This window comes from Mytilus galloprovincialis, chromosome 8 (genome assembly GCF_965363235.1).
Source record: "Mytilus galloprovincialis chromosome 8, xbMytGall1.hap1.1, whole genome shotgun sequence".
In the NCBI taxonomy this organism is placed as follows: domain Eukaryota; kingdom Metazoa; phylum Mollusca; class Bivalvia; order Mytilida; family Mytilidae; genus Mytilus; species Mytilus galloprovincialis.
In genome coordinates this window covers 74,506,634-74,522,895 of record NC_134845.1, presented here as the reverse complement: position 1 = coordinate 74,522,895, position 16,262 = coordinate 74,506,634, and the positions used below count along the sequence as shown (strand labels likewise).

Sequence of the window (16,262 nt, the reverse complement as noted above, 5' to 3'; positions counted from 1 at the left end):
GAATATAGCATTCGTCGATGACTTTTATATATGTTGCAACCAACAACTCAGTGATTTAAAATATGAGTGATCAAGCAGAACGACGTGCTTTATATACCATAAACACCATCGTACATGAACATATGGACAATTTTACGTCGTTTTGACAAAATGTAAGCCTTCACAATCAATATATACATTTATTGAATATTTAATTTATACTTATTTACGACTTAAAAGTTTCCCTGCGGGATCTACAGTGATAAGAGGACTCAGTTTTAAATCTAATATAATGTAAAAATAGCAAACACAACTAATTATCTATCTAAAAACGTGGATGTTCATTTAAAAATTGAATGCTCTTTTTTGTAAATTTATTGGGGTGTAAAAGCCTTGACCGAATTACATTTTGTATGAAGCGCGGAAGCGCTTCATACTAAAAATGTGCGCACGGTCAACGCTTTTACAACCCTATAAAGTTACAAAAAAAAAGCATTCAATACTTATAATTACATTTTTACCTATAGGATCATAAAAACACGCCTTTTATCAAGTTTTTATTTCATTTACCTGTGCACTTTATTGTGGGACCTCGTGTCATCATGAATGGAAAGTTTTATTGTGTGATACAACTGCTTAAGGAATACCACGTGATGTACAGTTAGCCAATCAGAATAACGTATTATAGTGAAACATACATTTAATGTAATTATAAAATATTACAATAATGATCGACGGAAAAACTATGGTGACAATGGCTTCAAACATATTATACTCAAATGGATATGCATGGCATTGTATCTTACTGAGGCTATAAACATTATACGAAGGAAAACGAAACATTATAAAAAAAAAGATACAGATTTCTGTACTGTTTCTTTCTACTTTGGTACCAGATTATAGAAACACTCGCCATGGAACTTTTAGAAAATGACAGGAGGAAAACATCATTCAATCGATTGTCTTCATATTTATATAATTATCAAAATTATTCATTTTGACATAAGTTGTTCATAAGAATTCTTCCAAAAACGATGCCTAAATCTTTTAACTCAAGGAAGGCAATTACAATGTAAAAAAGTGTTTAAATTATTTTTAATGTTTATGCTATTATAGGGACTTTTTGAATATCACATTGCAGGGTCTTTTAACTCAATAGTACCGTGCAGATTTTTGAGACGTAGCTCTGGTTCCTGTTATTAAGAATATCAAATAGAATATGAAAGATTAATGATGCACTTCAAGGTAGTAATAACGAACTTAAGATTGAAATGACAGCAGCAAAAGAAATATTAAGAAATATAGAAAGACAAGCTTATGCCTCGCCTTACATAAAGATACAACTGCAGACAAATTATGAAAGCATCAACCACTGTTACTATTTCTTTTACAAATTTATTAACATGTAAAGAAAACCCCCAATATCATATACAAATATACTCAAAATGAATGACAAGTCAATTAGCTACTCCAACATAAGAACCAAGTTTTGACATGCATTGAGATATAAAAAGTAATGAAAAAAGCATAAACAGAAAAGATATTTGGTATTGACCATGAGGTAATTTAAAATACAGCCATATAATCCATGTCTCGTTCTTCTTAAAAATGGGAGTCTTACACCATTCATAAAAAAGGGGGAAAAGATAACACGGACACTGCTATAGCTTTAGAAGAATAACTGCAACAAAGACATTTGCCAAAATACTACAAAGTATATATACTCAAAACTATAGTTGAAACCATAGTTAACACCATATAAAATTGTCTTCAAATAGGATCAACAGAAAAAGATATATATCTGTGTGTAGCATTCATGAAATCAGAAGCAATTGAAAATCAGAAGCAATTGAAGAAGAAAGTAAGATACCGAAGATATTAACAAACTTAATTACCCTTGCTGTAGACAAAGATTTTGACAAACTGAACCATGAAATCCTTTTCAATAAGCTGTACGAAACTGTAGGAAACTGTAGATACTTCTAGTAAACTTATATAGACTGCTGACTTTTGCCGCGGTGGGTCGAAACGATATCAACCCCATGCGAAGAGATTTATTTACTGCGGGTGATTTATTTACTGCGGGGGGTGCAACAGGGTTCAAGATTATTAACTATCCTCTTCAAATGTCAGAGCAATGTGATACTGGATAGGTATTGTAAACAGTGCCGGTGTTATAGCAGGAACCAGACCCAGCACCTATATGACATGTGTAAATGATACTACTGTACTGGCAAATAACATAGAAGATGAACAAAGAGCTCTGGATACATTATTGCACCACACGAAAAGGGTCTTATGAAAATCAACTTATTAAATAGATATGAAGCTGTATACCACAACGCCATAGGCCTTAGAATAAAATGTAACAGAATTAACATTTGAAGAAAATATTGCTACATAGCTGGTTTGCATAGCTGATATACTATTGAGAACATATGCAGTACCAAGATGCACACACACATATATAGAAACAAGTCAAAATTGAAAACAACGTTTAAACCTATGATTGCGTTGAATAAAAACCGCATTTTTTTTATACGTGTGCGGTTACAAATTTCGTTGTAGAGAGGTCTAAATACAGCACAAACAACACTTTACATATTTTAACAAAACGCATTTGACTAACAGAATGCACAACTGATGTTCTTAAACCCTGCTGACTACCATTAACGATTGCCAATTAAATTGATCACAAGGTTTAACAAAATGGATCTTAATTTAATAACAAATAGAAAACAATAAATTGCGTCAAAGATGGTAAACCGTAACATGTGGTGTTAATTTTTATTACACCATATCCAGATTTTGACAATTAATGTCTCTTCATTGTTGTTAGGAATCGAAAAGTATTGGAAGGCCGTTTAATTTACCTCAATTTAGGATTTTAAAGAGTCAAAATAGGATGGAAGGATTATATAAACCGGAGGGAATATATATGGACTTGAATCACAAAGAAATGTTAGTACTGATAGAAAGGAAAGAACTCAGACAAATACAAATAAAACTCTAGTAGATCAAAACAAGATAAAATTAACCCTTGGGAAACAAATTCTTATCTTCTTTATGAACATTGCAAGAATCACCGGAACCATAGAGTGGGGAATTCAGCGCACATACATAGTTTATATTTCTGACCAAAGAGGAGATAACTTTATTAGTTAATATACGGATAATTCTTTACAAGTAGTACCTTATGTCATGTAAGAGTAAGATCACAAAAATACTGAACTTAAAGGAAAATCAATTCGAAAAGTCCATAATCACATGGCAAAATCAAATAACAAAACGCATCAAAAACGAATTGACAAGAACTGTCATATTCCTGACTTGGTACAGACATTTTCAAATGTAGAAAATGGTGGATTAAACCTGGTTTTATAGCGCTAACCCTCTCACTTTGATGACAGTCTCATCAAATTCCGTTATATTTACATTGATGCGTAAACTAAACAGACACAATAAACAAAATAGTCAAAATATGGGTACATCAGTCATCATCGTATAACAATTTAACAGAACACAAAAACATCTATCTACAATTACTTAGAAAATCCAATAAGAAAATCAAACGGAAAATTACTATGAGTACAGTACAAAAGAGTCAAAGGTTCGTCCAAGTTTATCCAGTAAAACTTTGATTGTTTTTGATAATTCTACCATTCTAGAAGATAGTTGATATTGTTGACTTTTTATACTAATAGCTCTATATCAAAAGACAGTTTCCCTATTTAATCTGTAAAATTAAAAATATGTGAGTGGATGCATACATGTCAATATGATAATCCAACCTATCTACTTATATGCATACCCTACATGCATTTAATTCATTTTCTCGCAATGTAACAGTTAAGCACCTCTAAATGATAATATTGATGTGCTTGTGTATTATGCACAATTTTGATGCATTATGGACATTCTTAATTTTCATTATAATTACTGTGAAAAGCTGAGTACTACAAATGTACATATGACTTTCTCATTGCCAATTTTTGTTTTTACTTCCATGTTTAATAGCCTAGCTTCGACATTACTCTTATGATAAGGGTAGTGCTCCATTATTTAAGGAGGAAATATAGATAACTACATGTAAACCAAAAAATTCGGCCCGGTAAGGAAAGAACATACCAGAAAGTAGTACATATTTAAACAAAATAGTTCCTACGCATAGCTGTAAACTTGTAATTGTGTACAATAATTTGACATTTTTTGTTGTTGAATTAAAGCTTACAGATTTGAGATCACTGTATCACCTGCGTTGTAAAATGACTTTGAATAATGAAAAATAACTTATTTTCTAGAAGGGAAAAATTATCCTGCTGTTCCGAAAAGCACTTTGTGATTGTACAACCAATGTTTCCGGGAACCAGTGTGTAGTCAGGAATATAAAAGCCAGAAAAGCTACTTTTCCCGCTTCCCTCAACTGAGAGATATAAGTGTGCATCATAACGAATAGGAGTGTTATTTGCAGAAAAAAGTTTGATTCTGGGAGTTATAATAATGCATCTAAGATGGACAAGGCAATGCGAGATATCATTGAAGACAATTCGTAGAGTCAAAGGTATATAGAGTAAAATAGGAACACCAGCGTCTAAGGGCTTGTGGCGCAACGGATAACGCGTCTGACTACGGATCAGAAGATTCCAGGTTCGAATCCTGGCAAGCTCGGATAGTTTTTTGTCAATGCTTTTTAACACTCCCTTTTGAAACACGCATATATAGTGGACAGTCAGAAGTTACATTTAAAAGAAATGTCTGAACAGATTATAGAGTATCCAAACGTCAGAAACAATTTGAACTCATTGATAGCTAGGGTTTTGGTGGAATCTTTTATTAGCACATATATTATATGTTGTGGCTGTTTGCCAATCTTTACATTCAACATGTTAGAAGGATATAACAAAAATAATGTCCTCCCCGGCGGGGAATCGAACCCCGGTCTCCCGCGTGACAGGCGGGGATACTAACCACTATACTACCGAGGACTTGACGGTGAGAGCACAAATTTTAACAGATAAAGCTAAACTTTTAGAAATTACCAACACAAAAGCCAGAAAAGCTACTTTTCCCGCTTCCCTCAACTGAGAGATATAAGTGTGCATCATAACGAATAGGAGTGTTATTTGCAGAAAAAAGTTTGATTCTGGGAGTTATAATAATGCATCTAAGATGGACAAGGCAATGCGAGATATCATTGAAGACAATTCGTAGAGTCAAAGGTATATAGAGTAAAATAGGAACACCAGCGTCTAAGGGCTTGTGGCGCAACGGATAACGCGTCTGACTACGGATCAGAAGATTCCAGGTTCGAATCCTGGCAAGCTCGGATAGTTTTTTGTCAATGCTTTTTAACACTCCCTTTTGAAACACGCATATATAGTGGACAGTCAGAAGTTACATTTAAAAGAAATGTCTGAACAGATTATAGAGTATCCAAACGTCAGAAACAATTTGAACTCATTGATAGCTAGGGTTTTGGTGGAATCTTTTATTAGCACATATATTATATGTTGTGGCTGTTTGCCAATCTTTACATTCAACATGTTAGAAGGATATAACAAAAATAATGTCCTCCCCGGCGGGGAATCGAACCCCGGTCTCCCGCGTGACAGGCGGGGATACTAACCACTATACTACCGAGGACTTGACGGTGAGAGCACAAATTTTAACAGATAAAGCTAAACTTTTAGAAATTACCAACACAAAAGCCAGAAAAGCTACTTTTCCCGCTTCCCTCAACTGAGAGATATAAGTGTGCATCATAACGAATAGGAGTGTTATTTGCAGAAAAAAGTTTGATTCTGGGAGTTATAATAATGCATCTAAGATGGACAAGGCAATGCGAGATATCATTGAAGACAATTCGTAGAGTCAAAGGTATATAGAGTAAAATAGGAACACCAGCGTCTAAGGGCTTGTGGCGCAACGGATAACGCGTCTGACTACGGATCAGAAGATTCCAGGTTCGAATCCTGGCAAGCTCGGATAGTTTTTTGTCAATGCTTTTTAACACTCCCTTTTGAAACACGCATATATAGTGGACAGTCAGAAGTTACATTTAAAAGAAATGTCTGAACAGATTATAGAGTATCCAAACGTCAGAAACAATTTGAACTCATTGATAGCTAGGGTTTTGGTGGAATCTTTTATTAGCACATATATTATATGTTGTGGCTGTTTGCCAATCTTTACATTCAACATGTTAGAAGGATATAACAAAAATAATGTCCTCCCCGGCGGGGAATCGAACCCCGGTCTCCCGCGTGACAGGCGGGGATACTAACCACTATACTACCGAGGACTTGACGGTGAGAGCACAAATTTTAACAGATAAAGCTAAACTTTTAGAAATTACCAACACAAAAGCCAGAAAAGCTACTTTTCCCGCTTCCCTCAACTGAGAGATATAAGTGTGCATCATAACGAATAGGAGTGTTATTTGCAGAAAAAAGTTTGATTCTGGGAGTTATAATAATGCATCTAAGATGGACAAGGCAATGCGAGATATCATTGAAGACAATTCGTAGAGTCAAAGGTATATAGAGTAAAATAGGAACACCAGCGTCTAAGGGCTTGTGGCGCAACGGATAACGCGTCTGACTACGGATCAGAAGATTCCAGGTTCGAATCCTGGCAAGCTCGGATAGTTTTTTGTCAATGCTTTTTAACACTCCCTTTTGAAACACGCATATATAGTGGACAGTCAGAAGTTACATTTAAAAGAAATGTCTGAACAGATTATAGAGTATCCAAACGTCAGAAACAATTTGAACTCATTGATAGCTAGGGTTTTGGTGGAATCTTTTATTAGCACATATATTATATGTTGTGGCTGTTTGCCAATCTTTACATTCAACATGTTAGAAGGATATAACAAAAATAATGTCCTCCCCGGCGGGGAATCGAACCCCGGTCTCCCGCGTGACAGGCGGGGATACTAACCACTATACTACCGAGGACTTGACGGTGAGAGCACAAATTTTAACAGATAAAGCTAAACTTTTAGAAATTACCAACACAAAAGCCAGAAAAGCTACTTTTCCCGCTTCCCTCAACTGAGAGATATAAGTGTGCATCATAACGAATAGGAGTGTTATTTGCAGAAAAAAGTTTGATTCTGGGAGTTATAATAATGCATCTAAGATGGACAAGGCAATGCGAGATATCATTGAAGACAATTCGTAGAGTCAAAGGTATATAGAGTAAAATAGGAACACCAGCGTCTAAGGGCTTGTGGCGCAACGGATAACGCGTCTGACTACGGATCAGAAGATTCCAGGTTCGAATCCTGGCAAGCTCGGATAGTTTTTTGTCAATGCTTTTTAACACTCCCTTTTGAAACACGCATATATAGTGGACAGTCAGAAGTTACATTTAAAAGAAATGTCTGAACAGATTATAGAGTATCCAAACGTCAGAAACAATTTGAACTCATTGATAGCTAGGGTTTTGGTGGAATCTTTTATTAGCACATATATTATATGTTGTGGCTGTTTGCCAATCTTTACATTCAACATGTTAGAAGGATATAACAAAAATAATGTCCTCCCCGGCGGGGAATCGAACCCCGGTCTCCCGCGTGACAGGCGGGGATACTAACCACTATACTACCGAGGACTTGACGGTGAGAGCACAAATTTTAACAGATAAAGCTAAACTTTTAGAAATTACCAACACAAAAGCCAGAAAAGCTACTTTTCCCGCTTCCCTCAACTGAGAGATATAAGTGTGCATCATAACGAATAGGAGTGTTATTTGCAGAAAAAAGTTTGATTCTGGGAGTTATAATAATGCATCTAAGATGGACAAGGCAATGCGAGATATCATTGAAGACAATTCGTAGAGTCAAAGGTATATAGAGTAAAATAGGAACACCAGCGTCTAAGGGCTTGTGGCGCAACGGATAACGCGTCTGACTACGGATCAGAAGATTCCAGGTTCGAATCCTGGCAAGCTCGGATAGTTTTTTGTCAATGCTTTTTAACACTCCCTTTTGAAACACGCATATATAGTGGACAGTCAGAAGTTACATTTAAAAGAAATGTCTGAACAGATTATAGAGTATCCAAACGTCAGAAACAATTTGAACTCATTGATAGCTAGGGTTTTGGTGGAATCTTTTATTAGCACATATATTATATGTTGTGGCTGTTTGCCAATCTTTACATTCAACATGTTAGAAGGATATAACAAAAATAATGTCCTCCCCGGCGGGGAATCGAACCCCGGTCTCCCGCGTGACAGGCGGGGATACTAACCACTATACTACCGAGGACTTGACGGTGAGAGCACAAATTTTAACAGATAAAGCTAAACTTTTAGAAATTACCAACACAAAAGCCAGAAAAGCTACTTTTCCCGCTTCCCTCAACTGAGAGATATAAGTGTGCATCATAACGAATAGGAGTGTTATTTGCAGAAAAAAGTTTGATTCTGGGAGTTATAATAATGCATCTAAGATGGACAAGGCAATGCGAGATATCATTGAAGACAATTCGTAGAGTCAAAGGTATATAGAGTAAAATAGGAACACCAGCGTCTAAGGGCTTGTGGCGCAACGGATAACGCGTCTGACTACGGATCAGAAGATTCCAGGTTCGAATCCTGGCAAGCTCGGATAGTTTTTTGTCAATGCTTTTTAACACTCCCTTTTGAAACACGCATATATAGTGGACAGTCAGAAGTTACATTTAAAAGAAATGTCTGAACAGATTATAGAGTATCCAAACGTCAGAAACAATTTGAACTCATTGATAGCTAGGGTTTTGGTGGAATCTTTTATTAGCACATATATTATATGTTGTGGCTGTTTGCCAATCTTTACATTCAACATGTTAGAAGGATATAACAAAAATAATGTCCTCCCCGGCGGGGAATCGAACCCCGGTCTCCCGCGTGACAGGCGGGGATACTAACCACTATACTACCGAGGACTTGACGGTGAGAGCACAAATTTTAACAGATAAAGCTAAACTTTTAGAAATTACCAACACAAAAGCCAGAAAAGCTACTTTTCCCGCTTCCCTCAACTGAGAGATATAAGTGTGCATCATAACGAATAGGAGTGTTATTTGCAGAAAAAAGTTTGATTCTGGGAGTTATAATAATGCATCTAAGATGGACAAGGCAATGCGAGATATCATTGAAGACAATTCGTAGAGTCAAAGGTATATAGAGTAAAATAGGAACACCAGCGTCTAAGGGCTTGTGGCGCAACGGATAACGCGTCTGACTACGGATCAGAAGATTCCAGGTTCGAATCCTGGCAAGCTCGGATAGTTTTTTGTCAATGCTTTTTAACACTCCCTTTTGAAACACGCATATATAGTGGACAGTCAGAAGTTACATTTAAAAGAAATGTCTGAACAGATTATAGAGTATCCAAACGTCAGAAACAATTTGAACTCATTGATAGCTAGGGTTTTGGTGGAATCTTTTATTAGCACATATATTATATGTTGTGGCTGTTTGCCAATCTTTACATTCAACATGTTAGAAGGATATAACAAAAATAATGTCCTCCCCGGCGGGGAATCGAACCCCGGTCTCCCGCGTGACAGGCGGGGATACTAACCACTATACTACCGAGGACTTGACGGTGAGAGCACAAATTTTAACAGATAAAGCTAAACTTTTAGAAATTACCAACACAAAAGCCAGAAAAGCTACTTTTCCCGCTTCCCTCAACTGAGAGATATAAGTGTGCATCATAACGAATAGGAGTGTTATTTGCAGAAAAAAGTTTGATTCTGGGAGTTATAATAATGCATCTAAGATGGACAAGGCAATGCGAGATATCATTGAAGACAATTCGTAGAGTCAAAGGTATATAGAGTAAAATAGGAACACCAGCGTCTAAGGGCTTGTGGCGCAACGGATAACGCGTCTGACTACGGATCAGAAGATTCCAGGTTCGAATCCTGGCAAGCTCGGATAGTTTTTTGTCAATGCTTTTTAACACTCCCTTTTGAAACACGCATATATAGTGGACAGTCAGAAGTTACATTTAAAAGAAATGTCTGAACAGATTATAGAGTATCCAAACGTCAGAAACAATTTGAACTCATTGATAGCTAGGGTTTTGGTGGAATCTTTTATTAGCACATATATTATATGTTGTGGCTGTTTGCCAATCTTTACATTCAACATGTTAGAAGGATATAACAAAAATAATGTCCTCCCCGGCGGGGAATCGAACCCCGGTCTCCCGCGTGACAGGCGGGGATACTAACCACTATACTACCGAGGACTTGACGGTGAGAGCACAAATTTTAACAGATAAAGCTAAACTTTTAGAAATTACCAACACAAAAGCCAGAAAAGCTACTTTTCCCGCTTCCCTCAACTGAGAGATATAAGTGTGCATCATAACGAATAGGAGTGTTATTTGCAGAAAAAAGTTTGATTCTGGGAGTTATAATAATGCATCTAAGATGGACAAGGCAATGCGAGATATCATTGAAGACAATTCGTAGAGTCAAAGGTATATAGAGTAAAATAGGAACACCAGCGTCTAAGGGCTTGTGGCGCAACGGATAACGCGTCTGACTACGGATCAGAAGATTCCAGGTTCGAATCCTGGCAAGCTCGGATAGTTTTTTGTCAATGCTTTTTAACACTCCCTTTTGAAACACGCATATATAGTGGACAGTCAGAAGTTACATTTAAAAGAAATGTCTGAACAGATTATAGAGTATCCAAACGTCAGAAACAATTTGAACTCATTGATAGCTAGGGTTTTGGTGGAATCTTTTATTAGCACATATATTATATGTTGTGGCTGTTTGCCAATCTTTACATTCAACATGTTAGAAGGATATAACAAAAATAATGTCCTCCCCGGCGGGGAATCGAACCCCGGTCTCCCGCGTGACAGGCGGGGATACTAACCACTATACTACCGAGGACTTGACGGTGAGAGCACAAATTTTAACAGATAAAGCTAAACTTTTAGAAATTACCAACACAAAAGCCAGAAAAGCTACTTTTCCCGCTTCCCTCAACTGAGAGATATAAGTGTGCATCATAACGAATAGGAGTGTTATTTGCAGAAAAAAGTTTGATTCTGGGAGTTATAATAATGCATCTAAGATGGACAAGGCAATGCGAGATATCATTGAAGACAATTCGTAGAGTCAAAGGTATATAGAGTAAAATAGGAACACCAGCGTCTAAGGGCTTGTGGCGCAACGGATAACGCGTCTGACTACGGATCAGAAGATTCCAGGTTCGAATCCTGGCAAGCTCGGATAGTTTTTTGTCAATGCTTTTTAACACTCCCTTTTGAAACACGCATATATAGTGGACAGTCAGAAGTTACATTTAAAAGAAATGTCTGAACAGATTATAGAGTATCCAAACGTCAGAAACAATTTGAACTCATTGATAGCTAGGGTTTTGGTGGAATCTTTTATTAGCACATATATTATATGTTGTGGCTGTTTGCCAATCTTTACATTCAACATGTTAGAAGGATATAACAAAAATAATGTCCTCCCCGGCGGGGAATCGAACCCCGGTCTCCCGCGTGACAGGCGGGGATACTAACCACTATACTACCGAGGACTTGACGGTGAGAGCACAAATTTTAACAGATAAAGCTAAACTTTTAGAAATTACCAACACAAAAGCCAGAAAAGCTACTTTTCCCGCTTCCCTCAACTGAGAGATATAAGTGTGCATCATAACGAATAGGAGTGTTATTTGCAGAAAAAAGTTTGATTCTGGGAGTTATAATAATGCATCTAAGATGGACAAGGCAATGCGAGATATCATTGAAGACAATTCGTAGAGTCAAAGGTATATAGAGTAAAATAGGAACACCAGCGTCTAAGGGCTTGTGGCGCAACGGATAACGCGTCTGACTACGGATCAGAAGATTCCAGGTTCGAATCCTGGCAAGCTCGGATAGTTTTTTGTCAATGCTTTTTAACACTCCCTTTTGAAACACGCATATATAGTGGACAGTCAGAAGTTACATTTAAAAGAAATGTCTGAACAGATTATAGAGTATCCAAACGTCAGAAACAATTTGAACTCATTGATAGCTAGGGTTTTGGTGGAATCTTTTATTAGCACATATATTATATGTTGTGGCTGTTTGCCAATCTTTACATTCAACATGTTAGAAGGATATAACAAAAATAATGTCCTCCCCGGCGGGGAATCGAACCCCGGTCTCCCGCGTGACAGGCGGGGATACTAACCACTATACTACCGAGGACTTGACGGTGAGAGCACAAATTTTAACAGATAAAGCTAAACTTTTAGAAATTACCAACACAAAAGCCAGAAAAGCTACTTTTCCCGCTTCCCTCAACTGAGAGATATAAGTGTGCATCATAACGAATAGGAGTGTTATTTGCAGAAAAAAGTTTGATTCTGGGAGTTATAATAATGCATCTAAGATGGACAAGGCAATGCGAGATATCATTGAAGACAATTCGTAGAGTCAAAGGTATATAGAGTAAAATAGGAACACCAGCGTCTAAGGGCTTGTGGCGCAACGGATAACGCGTCTGACTACGGATCAGAAGATTCCAGGTTCGAATCCTGGCAAGCTCGGATAGTTTTTTGTCAATGCTTTTTAACACTCCCTTTTGAAACACGCATATATAGTGGACAGTCAGAAGTTACATTTAAAAGAAATGTCTGAACAGATTATAGAGTATCCAAACGTCAGAAACAATTTGAACTCATTGATAGCTAGGGTTTTGGTGGAATCTTTTATTAGCACATATATTATATGTTGTGGCTGTTTGCCAATCTTTACATTCAACATGTTAGAAGGATATAACAAAAATAATGTCCTCCCCGGCGGGGAATCGAACCCCGGTCTCCCGCGTGACAGGCGGGGATACTAACCACTATACTACCGAGGACTTGACGGTGAGAGCACAAATTTTAACAGATAAAGCTAAACTTTTAGAAATTACCAACACAAAAGCCAGAAAAGCTACTTTTCCCGCTTCCCTCAACTGAGAGATATAAGTGTGCATCATAACGAATAGGAGTGTTATTTGCAGAAAAAAGTTTGATTCTGGGAGTTATAATAATGCATCTAAGATGGACAAGGCAATGCGAGATATCATTGAAGACAATTCGTAGAGTCAAAGGTATATAGAGTAAAATAGGAACACCAGCGTCTAAGGGCTTGTGGCGCAACGGATAACGCGTCTGACTACGGATCAGAAGATTCCAGGTTCGAATCCTGGCAAGCTCGGATAGTTTTTTGTCAATGCTTTTTAACACTCCCTTTTGAAACACGCATATATAGTGGACAGTCAGAAGTTACATTTAAAAGAAATGTCTGAACAGATTATAGAGTATCCAAACGTCAGAAACAATTTGAACTCATTGATAGCTAGGGTTTTGGTGGAATCTTTTATTAGCACATATATTATATGTTGTGGCTGTTTGCCAATCTTTACATTCAACATGTTAGAAGGATATAACAAAAATAATGTCCTCCCCGGCGGGGAATCGAACCCCGGTCTCCCGCGTGACAGGCGGGGATACTAACCACTATACTACCGAGGACTTGACGGTGAGAGCACAAATTTTAACAGATAAAGCTAAACTTTTAGAAATTACCAACACAAAAGCCAGAAAAGCTACTTTTCCCGCTTCCCTCAACTGAGAGATATAAGTGTGCATCATAACGAATAGGAGTGTTATTTGCAGAAAAAAGTTTGATTCTGGGAGTTATAATAATGCATCTAAGATGGACAAGGCAATGCGAGATATCATTGAAGACAATTCGTAGAGTCAAAGGTATATAGAGTAAAATAGGAACACCAGCGTCTAAGGGCTTGTGGCGCAACGGATAACGCGTCTGACTACGGATCAGAAGATTCCAGGTTCGAATCCTGGCAAGCTCGGATAGTTTTTTGTCAATGCTTTTTAACACTCCCTTTTGAAACACGCATATATAGTGGACAGTCAGAAGTTACATTTAAAAGAAATGTCTGAACAGATTATAGAGTATCCAAACGTCAGAAACAATTTGAACTCATTGATAGCTAGGGTTTTGGTGGAATCTTTTATTAGCACATATATTATATGTTGTGGCTGTTTGCCAATCTTTACATTCAACATGTTAGAAGGATATAACAAAAATAATGTCCTCCCCGGCGGGGAATCGAACCCCGGTCTCCCGCGTGACAGGCGGGGATACTAACCACTATACTACCGAGGACTTGACGGTGAGAGCACAAATTTTAACAGATAAAGCTAAACTTTTAGAAATTACCAACACAAAAGCCAGAAAAGCTACTTTTCCCGCTTCCCTCAACTGAGAGATATAAGTGTGCATCATAACGAATAGGAGTGTTATTTGCAGAAAAAAGTTTGATTCTGGGAGTTATAATAATGCATCTAAGATGGACAAGGCAATGCGAGATATCATTGAAGACAATTCGTAGAGTCAAAGGTATATAGAGTAAAATAGGAACACCAGCGTCTAAGGGCTTGTGGCGCAACGGATAACGCGTCTGACTACGGATCAGAAGATTCCAGGTTCGAATCCTGGCAAGCTCGGATAGTTTTTTGTCAATGCTTTTTAACACTCCCTTTTGAAACACGCATATATAGTGGACAGTCAGAAGTTACATTTAAAAGAAATGTCTGAACAGATTATAGAGTATCCAAACGTCAGAAACAATTTGAACTCATTGATAGCTAGGGTTTTGGTGGAATCTTTTATTAGCACATATATTATATGTTGTGGCTGTTTGCCAATCTTTACATTCAACATGTTAGAAGGATATAACAAAAATAATGTCCTCCCCGGCGGGGAATCGAACCCCGGTCTCCCGCGTGACAGGCGGGGATACTAACCACTATACTACCGAGGACTTGACGGTGAGAGCACAAATTTTAACAGATAAAGCTAAACTTTTAGAAATTACCAACACAAAAGCCAGAAAAGCTACTTTTCCCGCTTCCCTCAACTGAGAGATATAAGTGTGCATCATAACGAATAGGAGTGTTATTTGCAGAAAAAAGTTTGATTCTGGGAGTTATAATAATGCATCTAAGATGGACAAGGCAATGCGAGATATCATTGAAGACAATTCGTAGAGTCAAAGGTATATAGAGTAAAATAGGAACACCAGCGTCTAAGGGCTTGTGGCGCAACGGATAACGCGTCTGACTACGGATCAGAAGATTCCAGGTTCGAATCCTGGCAAGCTCGGATAGTTTTTTGTCAATGCTTTTTAACACTCCCTTTTGAAACACGCATATATAGTGGACAGTCAGAAGTTACATTTAAAAGAAATGTCTGAACAGATTATAGAGTATCCAAACGTCAGAAACAATTTGAACTCATTGATAGCTAGGGTTTTGGTGGAATCTTTTATTAGCACATATATTATATGTTGTGGCTGTTTGCCAATCTTTACATTCAACATGTTAGAAGGATATAACAAAAATAATGTCCTCCCCGGCGGGGAATCGAACCCCGGTCTCCCGCGTGACAGGCGGGGATACTAACCACTATACTACCGAGGACTTGACGGTGAGAGCACAAATTTTAACAGATAAAGCTAAACTTTTAGAAATTACCAACACAAAAGCCAGAAAAGCTACTTTTCCCGCTTCCCTCAACTGAGAGATATAAGTGTGCATCATAACGAATAGGAGTGTTATTTGCAGAAAAAAGTTTGATTCTGGGAGTTATAATAATGCATCTAAGATGGACAAGGCAATGCGAGATATCATTGAAGACAATTCGTAGAGTCAAAGGTATATAGAGTAAAATAGGAACACCAGCGTCTAAGGGCTTGTGGCGCAACGGATAACGCGTCTGACTACGGATCAGAAGATTCCAGGTTCGAATCCTGGCAAGCTCGGATAGTTTTTTGTCAATGCTTTTTAACACTCCCTTTTGAAACACGCATATATAGTGGACAGTCAGAAGTTACATTTAAAAGAAATGTCTGAACAGATTATAGAGTATCCAAACGTCAGAAACAATTTGAACTCATTGATAGCTAGGGTTTTGGTGGAATCTTTTATTAGCACATATATTATATGTTGTGGCTGTTTGCCAATCTTTACATTCAACATGTTAGAAGGATATAACAAAAATAATGTCCTCCCCGGCGGGGAATCGAACCCCGGTCTCCCGCGTGACAGGCGGGGATACTAACCACTATACTACCGAGGACTTGACGGTGAGAGCACAAATTTTAACAGATAAAGCTAAACTTTTAGAAATTACCAACACAAAAGCCAGAAAAGCTACTTTTCCCGCTTCCCTCAACTGAGAGATATAAGTG

General features: G+C 37.5%; 36 non-coding genes across 36 annotated transcripts; 18 read left to right on the top strand and 18 right to left on the bottom strand.

The window, feature by feature from the left end:
- Positions 1-4,574: 4,574 nt before the first annotated feature.
- On the top strand, positions 4,575-4,647 carry Trnar-acg (transfer RNA arginine (anticodon ACG)). The gene has a single exon. It is a non-coding gene; the product is annotated as a tRNA-Arg (tRNA).
- Positions 4,648-4,892: 245 nt separating this feature from the next.
- Trnad-guc (transfer RNA aspartic acid (anticodon GUC)) lies at positions 4,893-4,964 on the bottom strand. Its single transcript has one exon. It is a non-coding gene; the product is annotated as a tRNA-Asp (tRNA).
- Positions 4,965-5,232: 268 nt separating this feature from the next.
- Trnar-acg (transfer RNA arginine (anticodon ACG)) lies at positions 5,233-5,305 on the top strand. The gene has a single exon. It is a non-coding gene; the product is annotated as a tRNA-Arg (tRNA).
- A 245-nt stretch (positions 5,306-5,550) lies between these two features.
- On the bottom strand, positions 5,551-5,622 carry Trnad-guc (transfer RNA aspartic acid (anticodon GUC)). The gene has a single exon. It is a non-coding gene; the product is annotated as a tRNA-Asp (tRNA).
- Positions 5,623-5,890: 268 nt separating this feature from the next.
- Trnar-acg (transfer RNA arginine (anticodon ACG)) lies at positions 5,891-5,963 on the top strand. Its single transcript has one exon. It is a non-coding gene; the product is annotated as a tRNA-Arg (tRNA).
- A 245-nt stretch (positions 5,964-6,208) lies between these two features.
- Positions 6,209-6,280, bottom strand: Trnad-guc (transfer RNA aspartic acid (anticodon GUC)). Its single transcript has one exon. It is a non-coding gene; the product is annotated as a tRNA-Asp (tRNA).
- Positions 6,281-6,548: 268 nt separating this feature from the next.
- Positions 6,549-6,621, top strand: Trnar-acg (transfer RNA arginine (anticodon ACG)). The gene has a single exon. It is a non-coding gene; the product is annotated as a tRNA-Arg (tRNA).
- Positions 6,622-6,866: 245 nt separating this feature from the next.
- On the bottom strand, positions 6,867-6,938 carry Trnad-guc (transfer RNA aspartic acid (anticodon GUC)). The gene has a single exon. It is a non-coding gene; the product is annotated as a tRNA-Asp (tRNA).
- A 268-nt stretch (positions 6,939-7,206) lies between these two features.
- Positions 7,207-7,279, top strand: Trnar-acg (transfer RNA arginine (anticodon ACG)). Its single transcript has one exon. It is a non-coding gene; the product is annotated as a tRNA-Arg (tRNA).
- Positions 7,280-7,524: 245 nt separating this feature from the next.
- Trnad-guc (transfer RNA aspartic acid (anticodon GUC)) lies at positions 7,525-7,596 on the bottom strand. Its single transcript has one exon. It is a non-coding gene; the product is annotated as a tRNA-Asp (tRNA).
- Positions 7,597-7,864: 268 nt separating this feature from the next.
- Positions 7,865-7,937, top strand: Trnar-acg (transfer RNA arginine (anticodon ACG)). The gene has a single exon. It is a non-coding gene; the product is annotated as a tRNA-Arg (tRNA).
- Positions 7,938-8,182: 245 nt separating this feature from the next.
- Positions 8,183-8,254, bottom strand: Trnad-guc (transfer RNA aspartic acid (anticodon GUC)). The gene has a single exon. It is a non-coding gene; the product is annotated as a tRNA-Asp (tRNA).
- Positions 8,255-8,522: 268 nt separating this feature from the next.
- Trnar-acg (transfer RNA arginine (anticodon ACG)) lies at positions 8,523-8,595 on the top strand. Its single transcript has one exon. It is a non-coding gene; the product is annotated as a tRNA-Arg (tRNA).
- A 245-nt stretch (positions 8,596-8,840) lies between these two features.
- Positions 8,841-8,912, bottom strand: Trnad-guc (transfer RNA aspartic acid (anticodon GUC)). Its single transcript has one exon. It is a non-coding gene; the product is annotated as a tRNA-Asp (tRNA).
- Positions 8,913-9,180: 268 nt separating this feature from the next.
- Trnar-acg (transfer RNA arginine (anticodon ACG)) lies at positions 9,181-9,253 on the top strand. The gene has a single exon. It is a non-coding gene; the product is annotated as a tRNA-Arg (tRNA).
- A 245-nt stretch (positions 9,254-9,498) lies between these two features.
- Trnad-guc (transfer RNA aspartic acid (anticodon GUC)) lies at positions 9,499-9,570 on the bottom strand. The gene has a single exon. It is a non-coding gene; the product is annotated as a tRNA-Asp (tRNA).
- A 268-nt stretch (positions 9,571-9,838) lies between these two features.
- Positions 9,839-9,911, top strand: Trnar-acg (transfer RNA arginine (anticodon ACG)). Its single transcript has one exon. It is a non-coding gene; the product is annotated as a tRNA-Arg (tRNA).
- A 245-nt stretch (positions 9,912-10,156) lies between these two features.
- On the bottom strand, positions 10,157-10,228 carry Trnad-guc (transfer RNA aspartic acid (anticodon GUC)). The gene has a single exon. It is a non-coding gene; the product is annotated as a tRNA-Asp (tRNA).
- A 268-nt stretch (positions 10,229-10,496) lies between these two features.
- Positions 10,497-10,569, top strand: Trnar-acg (transfer RNA arginine (anticodon ACG)). The gene has a single exon. It is a non-coding gene; the product is annotated as a tRNA-Arg (tRNA).
- Positions 10,570-10,814: 245 nt separating this feature from the next.
- Positions 10,815-10,886, bottom strand: Trnad-guc (transfer RNA aspartic acid (anticodon GUC)). The gene has a single exon. It is a non-coding gene; the product is annotated as a tRNA-Asp (tRNA).
- A 268-nt stretch (positions 10,887-11,154) lies between these two features.
- Positions 11,155-11,227, top strand: Trnar-acg (transfer RNA arginine (anticodon ACG)). The gene has a single exon. It is a non-coding gene; the product is annotated as a tRNA-Arg (tRNA).
- Positions 11,228-11,472: 245 nt separating this feature from the next.
- Positions 11,473-11,544, bottom strand: Trnad-guc (transfer RNA aspartic acid (anticodon GUC)). The gene has a single exon. It is a non-coding gene; the product is annotated as a tRNA-Asp (tRNA).
- A 268-nt stretch (positions 11,545-11,812) lies between these two features.
- On the top strand, positions 11,813-11,885 carry Trnar-acg (transfer RNA arginine (anticodon ACG)). Its single transcript has one exon. It is a non-coding gene; the product is annotated as a tRNA-Arg (tRNA).
- A 245-nt stretch (positions 11,886-12,130) lies between these two features.
- Positions 12,131-12,202, bottom strand: Trnad-guc (transfer RNA aspartic acid (anticodon GUC)). The gene has a single exon. It is a non-coding gene; the product is annotated as a tRNA-Asp (tRNA).
- A 268-nt stretch (positions 12,203-12,470) lies between these two features.
- Positions 12,471-12,543, top strand: Trnar-acg (transfer RNA arginine (anticodon ACG)). Its single transcript has one exon. It is a non-coding gene; the product is annotated as a tRNA-Arg (tRNA).
- Positions 12,544-12,788: 245 nt separating this feature from the next.
- On the bottom strand, positions 12,789-12,860 carry Trnad-guc (transfer RNA aspartic acid (anticodon GUC)). Its single transcript has one exon. It is a non-coding gene; the product is annotated as a tRNA-Asp (tRNA).
- Positions 12,861-13,128: 268 nt separating this feature from the next.
- Positions 13,129-13,201, top strand: Trnar-acg (transfer RNA arginine (anticodon ACG)). Its single transcript has one exon. It is a non-coding gene; the product is annotated as a tRNA-Arg (tRNA).
- Positions 13,202-13,446: 245 nt separating this feature from the next.
- On the bottom strand, positions 13,447-13,518 carry Trnad-guc (transfer RNA aspartic acid (anticodon GUC)). Its single transcript has one exon. It is a non-coding gene; the product is annotated as a tRNA-Asp (tRNA).
- A 268-nt stretch (positions 13,519-13,786) lies between these two features.
- Positions 13,787-13,859, top strand: Trnar-acg (transfer RNA arginine (anticodon ACG)). Its single transcript has one exon. It is a non-coding gene; the product is annotated as a tRNA-Arg (tRNA).
- A 245-nt stretch (positions 13,860-14,104) lies between these two features.
- Positions 14,105-14,176, bottom strand: Trnad-guc (transfer RNA aspartic acid (anticodon GUC)). Its single transcript has one exon. It is a non-coding gene; the product is annotated as a tRNA-Asp (tRNA).
- Positions 14,177-14,444: 268 nt separating this feature from the next.
- On the top strand, positions 14,445-14,517 carry Trnar-acg (transfer RNA arginine (anticodon ACG)). The gene has a single exon. It is a non-coding gene; the product is annotated as a tRNA-Arg (tRNA).
- Positions 14,518-14,762: 245 nt separating this feature from the next.
- Positions 14,763-14,834, bottom strand: Trnad-guc (transfer RNA aspartic acid (anticodon GUC)). Its single transcript has one exon. It is a non-coding gene; the product is annotated as a tRNA-Asp (tRNA).
- Positions 14,835-15,102: 268 nt separating this feature from the next.
- On the top strand, positions 15,103-15,175 carry Trnar-acg (transfer RNA arginine (anticodon ACG)). Its single transcript has one exon. It is a non-coding gene; the product is annotated as a tRNA-Arg (tRNA).
- Positions 15,176-15,420: 245 nt separating this feature from the next.
- On the bottom strand, positions 15,421-15,492 carry Trnad-guc (transfer RNA aspartic acid (anticodon GUC)). The gene has a single exon. It is a non-coding gene; the product is annotated as a tRNA-Asp (tRNA).
- A 268-nt stretch (positions 15,493-15,760) lies between these two features.
- On the top strand, positions 15,761-15,833 carry Trnar-acg (transfer RNA arginine (anticodon ACG)). Its single transcript has one exon. It is a non-coding gene; the product is annotated as a tRNA-Arg (tRNA).
- A 245-nt stretch (positions 15,834-16,078) lies between these two features.
- On the bottom strand, positions 16,079-16,150 carry Trnad-guc (transfer RNA aspartic acid (anticodon GUC)). The gene has a single exon. It is a non-coding gene; the product is annotated as a tRNA-Asp (tRNA).
- Positions 16,151-16,262: the final 112 nt, after the last annotated feature.